At 40.0% G+C, this 8,939-nt stretch overlaps 1 pseudogene; it reads left to right on the plus strand.

Annotated features, from left to right (window-relative positions):
* The first annotated feature begins 290 nt into the window (after window positions 1–290).
* LOC145010078 (3-oxoacyl-[acyl-carrier-protein] synthase I, chloroplastic-like) lies at window positions 291–8,605 on the plus strand (annotated as a pseudogene).
* Window positions 8,606–8,939: the final 334 nt, after the last annotated feature.

The raw sequence follows: 8,939 nt of genomic DNA on the forward strand, positions 1-8,939 counted from the left end.
ATTAAATTGTGCCTTGGTATGTTCATGTATATATATGGTGTTTGAACTGTTGAAGTAAGACAGCACTATTTGCAACACTAAAATTCTCGATTTACATTCGTATCTCTCTCTACATATGCTCACATATCACTTTAGACAATAATGGAAACTCTAACTCTTCTAAGGCTAACATCACACTTGTTATCTCCAATCTACAAGAATACTTCACATATAACTATGAAATCACCACCACTCATCACTACAAAACGCCACTACATATTAACTTCTACCATATCTACAACATCCCCGAAATGACAAAAAAAGATGCAAAAAAAAGAGTGGTTGTTACGGGTATGGGTCTAGTCTCTGTATATGGAAATGATGTTGATACCTACTACCAAAAACTCTTAGCTGGGGGAAACGGGATCAAGTTAATAGATAAATTCAATACTTCAAAGCTCCCTACTAGATTCGGGGGTCAGATTAGTCATTTCAGGTCAAATGGGTATATAGATGACAAAAACGACTTGAGACTTGATGATTATCTACGGTTGGAACTTTATATATAAAGGAATTGCAAGTTGGCAATTTCCTTTGTATCCCACATTGGTGGGGGGAAGAAACTTTTGTGGGTTTATAAGTCTATTCCCTTGGTAAGCCTTCAAAGGCTTTAGTGGATCAAAGGAATGGGCCAAGCCCACGCGCGCGCCTAGCCTAGCCTAGCACTAGCCGACGCTGCGAGTGCACGAAATGGCGTGATTTAGGCGCACTTCGCAGGACGCATCGGTCGCTGGGAGTTGAGGAGCTTTTATTTTTGACGAGTTCGGGTTAAGCCAGTTTGACCGATCCGGTCAAATGGTTGACCGCCGTTGACTTTGTGGAGGCCAAGTCAGGGTATTCTAGAAGGATCAGGAAACGGCTTGCTTGGAGAGCAAGCTGTCGCCCTAGGGTTTCTGGGGCCGACCTATGGGGGCCCGTTTGATGCCTTCTAGGGTTACGATACCTATAAATACAGCTCCCTAGGAGCCATATGGATACTCTCGAAATCTGAAAGCTTCCTCCCTCTCTCTGCATTTTTTCCCTAGTTTCCAAGTAGTCGGTTTTTGTGTTTATCGATTTCCAGTGTTGTTGGACTATCGATAAAGTTGCATTAAATCCTGGGGTTTTACTCTGTTGCTTACAGCCAGTACAAGCGAAGTAAAAACCTTTAAGGACAGGAGTCTGATCCGTGCAGTTGTTTCAAGATCAAGATCAGCAATCAACATGTCGGTTTTACTTTTCTGTTTTGTGTTTAATTCGTCCAATAACAGGACAATCTTCTTCTACCTTTCTTATAATCGGATCTAATCGAGAAGGATAGATCTGGTTTCTGGACGAAACTCGGTAAATATAATAATAATAATAATTGGATCTATTATTCGTAACTAATCGACATATAATTCTCAATATTATTTGTCGGTTTCCTTGCGCGTCTATTAGTTTGTTATTTACAACAATCTTAAAGGTTTTTATTTTATTGTGATTAATCAATAGACTAATGGACTCTACTGCTAGCGTCCATTTCATGAACCAAGAGTTTGCCAAACTTGACCAATTCGATGGTCAGAACTACACTCGTTGGGCCGAAAAGGTCAAGTTCATGCTTCATGTCTTGAAGCTCTCCTTTTTGTTGGACCCAAAACTGGCACCATTTCCTGATTATCCAGTTCCAAAGGAAGGGGAATCTATGGACCCAGCAGTCATTATAGAACTAAAAAAAAAGGATTCTGCGTAGAGAATCTGAGGAATTATGTGTAGGTCACATCAAGAATTCCCTATCTGATCGGCTCTATGATCTTTACTCGCCGGTCAAAGATCCTAAAGAGCTATGGAGTGCGTTGGAACTCAAGTATAAGGCACACGAAGAAGGTACTAATAAGTACCTTGTGTCCAAGTACCTTGAGTTTCAAATGGCTGATGACAAACCAATTATGGAGCAAGTGCATGAACTCCAAGTCATGGTCAACAAGTTGAACGCACTCACCATCTCTCTTCCAGAACTCTTTCAGGTTGGTGCGATCATCGCAAAACTGCCACCCTCGTGGAAAGATTTTTCTAAGAGAATGATGCACAAATCTGAGGACTACTCCTTGGATAATCTGATGAAACACCTCCGTATTGAGGAGGAAACTCGCATCAGGCACAAGCGAGGTAAAGTTGGACAAAGTGTGCATCATGTGTCAGCCGGGAGTTCTAGCCACAAAGGCAAATCTGGGGGACAGAACAAGAAGAATTTTGGGCCCAAGAAACAAAGCTTCAAGAAACCGGGTCATCAAAATCCTAACTCAAAGCCAAAAAGGGCCGGTCCTTGCCACGTCTGCGGAGAGATTGGGCACTATGAGAGAGAATGCAAAGACCGCAAATCAGTACCGGTTGCACATGTAGTTGAGAAGGTAACTGACATGGTGGCTAGTGTGAACCTTGGAGAGATTTTCATGATCTCCTCTCTTACTCGAGAAATCTGTGCTCGAGGTTGGTTCGTGGACACTGGAGCCATTGTGCATGTTTGTGGGCAACGAGAGAGCTTTCGCACCTACCAACCCATGCCTCATGGGATGGTTGTCGTCTGTGCTTATGGTCATAGAGCTGAAGTTCTAGGAAGGAGTGATGTTCGGTTGACATTCACACGTGGTGAATGGGTGACTCTTCGAGATGTTCTTCATGTTCCTACTATCTCGAAGGGTTTGGTTTCTGCAGACAAGTTTGACAAGGGTGGGTTCAAGATGGTGCTTGAGAGAGGCAAAATTGTGATCACTAAAGCCAGAAGATATGTTGGGAGGGCTAACAATACTTCGGGAATGTATCGTTTATGTCTTCGTGATGAGGGTAATATGAGTGGTCCTAGTGTTGAGAGTGGTGTTGCTAGTGTGTCGAGTGTTGGTAATGATGTAATTGATGGATTGGTTGCTAATGTGAATGAAGTGAACTTTTCTTGTTATATTATTTGTTCAATTTCTTTATGGCATAAACGTTTAGCTCACACTAATGTTAAAAACATTGAAAAAATGCAAACTAAAGGTATGTTAAAATATGACACAAAAGATTTTGAAAAATGTGAAACATGTGTAAAATCAAAGTTCACTAAGAAACCATTTCCATCAGTTAAGAGAAACACTTCGTTACTTGAGTTGATTCATTCTGATATATGTGAGTTAAATGGAATCCTTACTCGAGGAGGAAAAAGGTATTTCATCACATTTTGTGATGACTTCAGTAGATATCTACATGTTTGTTTGCTGAGATCAAAAGATGAAGCTTTTGATGCATTTAAACGATATAAGGCTGAGGTCGAAAATCAACTTGAAAGACACATCAAAATTCTTCGCTCGGACCGAGGCGGAGACTATTTTAACCAAGAGTTTGACACATTCTGCGAAGAGAATGGAATCAAACATGAGAGAACATCACCATACACTCCCCAACAGAACGGTTTGGCTTAAAGAAAGAACCGAACCCTTTGTGAGATGGTCAACTGTATGTTGAACCAATCGAGTCAACCAAACAATCTGTGGGGGGAATCACTATTGACTGCTTGTTATGTTCACAATAGGATCACTAGTCGTGTGATTCCTACAAGCCCTTATGAGTTGTGGAAAGGTAGAAAACCTAACCTAGACTATTCGAAAGTGTGGGGGTGTGTTGCTTATTATCGAACTCCCGATCCTAAGCGAACCAAATTGGGAGCACGAGCTAATAAGAGTATATTTATTGGATATGCTCAAAATAGCAAGGCTTATCGGTTACTTGATACTGATTCAGGTGTTGTTGTGGAATCCAGAGATGTGGAATTCTTTGAGAACAAGTTTTCTATGGATGAAGAAAACTCTAGTCATACAACACCTACAAGTACCTCTCGAGAAATACTACCACCTCCTCCCGTTGTGGAGGAACCAAGGAGAAGTACTAGGGCTAGAATTGAGAAAACCTTTGGAGATGATTTTTATTCTTATTTGGTCGAAGGAACACAAAAGAAAGTAACGAGAGAGGTCATCCTTTCAATTAATTTGGATGATGATCCTAAGACCTTCACTGAAGCCATGACGTCTCGGGATGCTCCTCTGTGGAAGGAAGCAATCAATGATGAAATGGATTCAATTATGGGTAATGGAACTTGGGAGTTAGCTGATCTACCCAAGGGGAGAAGACCCATAGGATCCAAATGGATATTCAAGAAGAAGTATCATCCTGATGGATCCATATCTGCCTATAAAGCAAGGTTGGTTGCAAAGGGCTATAAGCAGCAAGAAGGGATCGATTATTTTGATACCTATGCCCCAGTTGCTAGAATTAGTTCAATTAGAACTCTCATAGCAATATCACCTTTGAAAGGATTATACATTCATCAAATGGATGTGAAGACAACCTTTCTGAATGGTTATCTCAAAGAGGAGATTTACCTGGAGCAACCTGAAGGTTTCGTAATACCTGGACAAGAAAACAAAGTGTGTAGACTTGTTAAGTCTTTGTATGGATTGAGGCAAGCTCCCAAACAGTGGAATGAGAGATTTGATACCACTGTGACAACATTTGGTTTTCAGCACAACAGTGCTGACAGGTGTATTTATTCTAAATATACACCTACTTATATAGTAGTTATATGTCTTTATGTTGATGATATGCTGATCATTGGCACTCATCTAGAAGGCATTCTTGAGACGAAGAAATACCTATCCTCGAACTTTAAGATGAAAGATCTTGGAGAAGTAGATACTATTCTTGGTATCAAGGTGAAGAGGACAGGTGGTCAGATTTCTCTGAGTCAATCTCATTACATAGAGAAAATTATGACAAAGTTTCAACATTTGAACATTAAGGAATTCAATACTCCTTTTGATTCAAGTGTAAAACTGAAGGTGAATTTTGGTCGAGCAGTGGCTCAATTGGAATATGCTAGTGCATTAGGAAGGATGATGTATGCTACTCACTGCACGCGACCTGACATCGCATTCGCTATAAGAAAATTGAGTCAGTACACAGTTAATCCAGGGACGGAGCACTGGAAGGCAGTGGGTAGAGTACTAGGATACCTGAAAAGGACAAGCACTTTTGAGTTGACATATTCATCATCTAATGGAATACTTGAAGGTTATATTGATGCCAGCTGGATTGATCACACTAGTGATTCAAAATCAACAAGTGGTTGGATTTATACTCTAGCTGGTGGTGCTATTTCTTGGGCGAGCAAGAAACAGACATGCATAGCTCATTCAAAGATGGAAGCGGAGCTAATTACCTTAGCAACAGCTGGCAAAGAGGCAGGGTGGATTCGAGATCTACTTATGGATATCCGTTTGTGGGATGTTCTGATGCCTTCAATACCCATGTACTGTGACAGTGAGGCCACACTGTCTAAAGTATATAATGCGGTATATAATGGGAAGTCAAGACATGTAGGTCTGCGACACAATTTTGTGAGACAACTAATTGAAAGTGGTACCATCAAGGTTGTCTATGTCAAGACAAGTAAGAACTTGGCAGATCCGTTTACCAAACCTCTGACGAGAGATTTGGTTACATCTACCACGAGAGTCATGGGCCTAAAACCACAATAGAATCGTTTCGTGATGGAAACCCAACTTGACATTAGTGCTCCTAATTTTCAAGTTTAACGGGTAACAACGAAATCACTAATGATAGAAGGTACTATCATTCATGATAGATCCATGTGAGGTAGGATAGTACGTCGTTGCCGAGAACGAGGTTGAGTTACAACTCTTAACATAGTTTTGGAGACATCTAAGCAATGAAGATGTTGTAAAACTTTGCCTATATGATCTAGAGGTGGTGCCGCCTCAAGTGAAGATTAGTGGTTTATCTTCTAGAGGGTCATGAAAAGGATTTATAGCGCATGACCATAATAACGCTCAGGGAGAACACAAATATGACTTGTGATGTGTGGGGGTAAGCCGGAGAGGTCATTTAGGTTCATGGTTTAAACCTATAAGGATACCATTGAATCGGTCTCTTCTTGTTTGTTCTCATTAAACTAGGGTTTAATCTTTGTGACACCCAAGTGACATCATCTGTCTGAGTGAAAGGAAACTTACCAACTTGGTGAGGGATTGTTGGAACTTAATATATATATAGAGGAATTGCAAGTTGGAAATTTCCTTTGTATCCCACATTGGTGGGGGGAAGAAACTTTTGTGGGTTTATAAGTCTATTCCCTTGGTAAGCCTTCAAAGGCTTTAGTGGATCAAAGGAATGGGCCAAGCCCACGTGCACGCCTAGCCTAGCCTAGCACTAGCCGACGCCGCGAGTGCGCGAAATGGCGTGATTTAGGCGCACTTTGCACGACGCATCGGTCGCTGGGAGATGAGGAGCTTTTATTTTTGACGAGTTTGGGTCAAGCCGGTTTGACCGATTCGGTCAAATGGTTGACCGTCGTTGACTTCATGGAGGCCAAGTCAGGGTATTCTAGAAGGATCAAGAAACAGCTTGTTTGGAGAGCAAGCTGTCGCCCTAGGGTTTCTGGGGCCGGCCTATGGGGGCCCATTTGATGCCTTCTAGGGTTACGATACCTATAAATACAGCTCCCTAGGAGCCATATGGATACTCTCGAAATCTGAAAGCTTCCTCCCTCTCTCTGCGTTTTTTCTCTAGTTTCCAAGTAGTCGGTTTTTGTGTTTATCGATTTCCAGTGCTGTTGCACTATCGATAAAGCTGCATTAAATCCTGGGGTTTTACTCTGTTGCTTACAGCCAGTACAAGCGAAGTAAAAACCTTTAAGGACAGGAGTCTGATCCGTGCAGTTGTTTCAAGATCAAGATCAGCAATCAACAGGTCGGTTTTACTTTTCTGTTTTGTGTTTAATTCGTCCAATAACAGGACTGTCTTCTTCTACCTTTCATATAATCGGATCTAATCGAGAAGGATAGATCTGGTTTCTGGACAAAACTCGGTAAATATAATAATAATAATTGGATCTATTATTCGCAACTAATCGACATATAATTCTCAATATTATTTGTCGGTTTCCTTGCACGTCTATTAGTTTGTTATTTACAACATTTACGGTATTGCATTGTAGCAGGAAAAAAGCTCTTGAACATGCTGCTTTTGGAGTCCATGAACTCTCCAAGGTTTCTAATTCTCTAAAGAACTTTATATATATTTGATTCAATGGATTACATTACCTTTTCATGGTGTGCAGATTAATAACGAGTGAGCTGGGGTACTTATTGGAACAGGAATGGGAGGCATGTCGGTTTTTTCTGATGCATCAGATTCGCTGATGGAGGGAGGTTATGAGAAAATATCACCTCTTTTCACACCTTACGACCTACAAAACATGACGTCAGTTCATCATCTTGGCTTTATGGGACCAGCATACTCCATTTCAGCTGCTTGTGCGACATCGAACTTTTGCTTCTGTGCTGCTGCTAATCATATTCGTGAAGGTGAGGCTGATTTGATGATTGCTGGTGGAAGTGAAGCTGCTCTTAATCCTATTGGAGTCGCAAGTCTTGCTGCTACTAACGCATTGTCTAAAAGAAACCATGATCCACAAACAGCTAGAAGGCCATGGGATAAAGATAGAAATGGATTTGTCATAGGTGAAGGTGCTGGTGTTTTGGTAATTTTACTTGCACCCTGTGACGCACTATAAACCTGTCAATAACCTCGTTTTTGGAGAGTACTAAAAATCAAGAAAACTCCACATAAATCTTACACATATTGAGCGTAGATTGACATAATTTTGTTGGTGATTTTATATCACTAATATTATTTAAATATAATGGGGCTAATTTGTTGATCAATGTCATTTTGATAATTATCGAAAAAATTAGTTTGGTGCGAAGTACACATTTGTTTGATTTTGTCATTGTTGAAAGTATATTGCTATTTATGGGCGAAGCTCCTAAATTGATGGGTGTCCGGGGGCAACGCCCCTGGGAGAAGGGTCCAAGGGGCAGAGCCCCTGGCTGTAGTCGAGCTGCCAGGTTAACGCGTAAACTTTTTATATGAGTTATATCACTATATAAAAAATGTCTCATAAATCCCATACTTTTTGTATAGCACCCGGTTTTGTGATCCATTTATAGACTCGGTTTTATGTTAGTTTTGATAGGTAATATGACCGTTTTTTGGATACTAAGTTGTTTTCCTGTAACTACCATATGGTAGTTTTCCGATAGGAAGTTAGTTTCTGTTATATAATTAATTTCGGATTCATTTTGGGTACAGATTTCATAACGTCTTCTTCATTTTCCATTCTAGAAAAACAATGAGTTTCATCCAATTAAAGATTTTGAGTGTACCCTCAAAATGTTTTAATCTGAAAGTGTTTCACAACTCTTACTGATCCAAGTTTATTTATATCGGGTTTTTCTAACAAATTTTATGTTTCTTTTATGTGACTATTGATTTGCCATGTTTTCAGGTAATGGAGAGTTTAGAACATGCAATGAAAAGGGGAGCACCAATACTTGCGGAATTCTTGGGAGGTGCAGTCAATTGTGATGCTTATCATGTAACTAATCCACGACCCGACGGATTCGGTGTTTCCTCTTGCATTCAGATGAGCCTTTAGAACGCTGGTGTGTCCGTAGAGGAGGTCTTAAAATTTACAAAAACTAGTAATTAGGTTAAATTTTATTTTGTTAAAATACTGCGTGAGTCCTTTGGTGCGTACCCGACTGCTGCTCCTCAAATTCTCACCAAAGTGAAAGTGTAGTGATTTATTTTTGGTGAAAAAGTAGTAATTCATAATAACTGTTATCGCTTATCAATATTAAATTACAACAAAATTTCATCAATATGATTAATTTTCGTTGTTTGTTTAGAAAGCTTCTTTTATGAAGTTACATAGTATTATATAATCATACGTTTTAGATATGATTTAAAATTTAAGATGCTAAGTTTGTTGTTGTGAAGCATCCATTTAATTATGATTCTTTAATAGTATATATGTATGTGAT

This window comes from Lactuca saligna, chromosome 1, assembly GCF_052625555.1.
Source record: "Lactuca saligna cultivar CGN05327 chromosome 1, ASM5262555v1, whole genome shotgun sequence".
In the NCBI taxonomy this organism is placed as follows: Eukaryota; Viridiplantae; Streptophyta; class Magnoliopsida; order Asterales; family Asteraceae; genus Lactuca; species Lactuca saligna.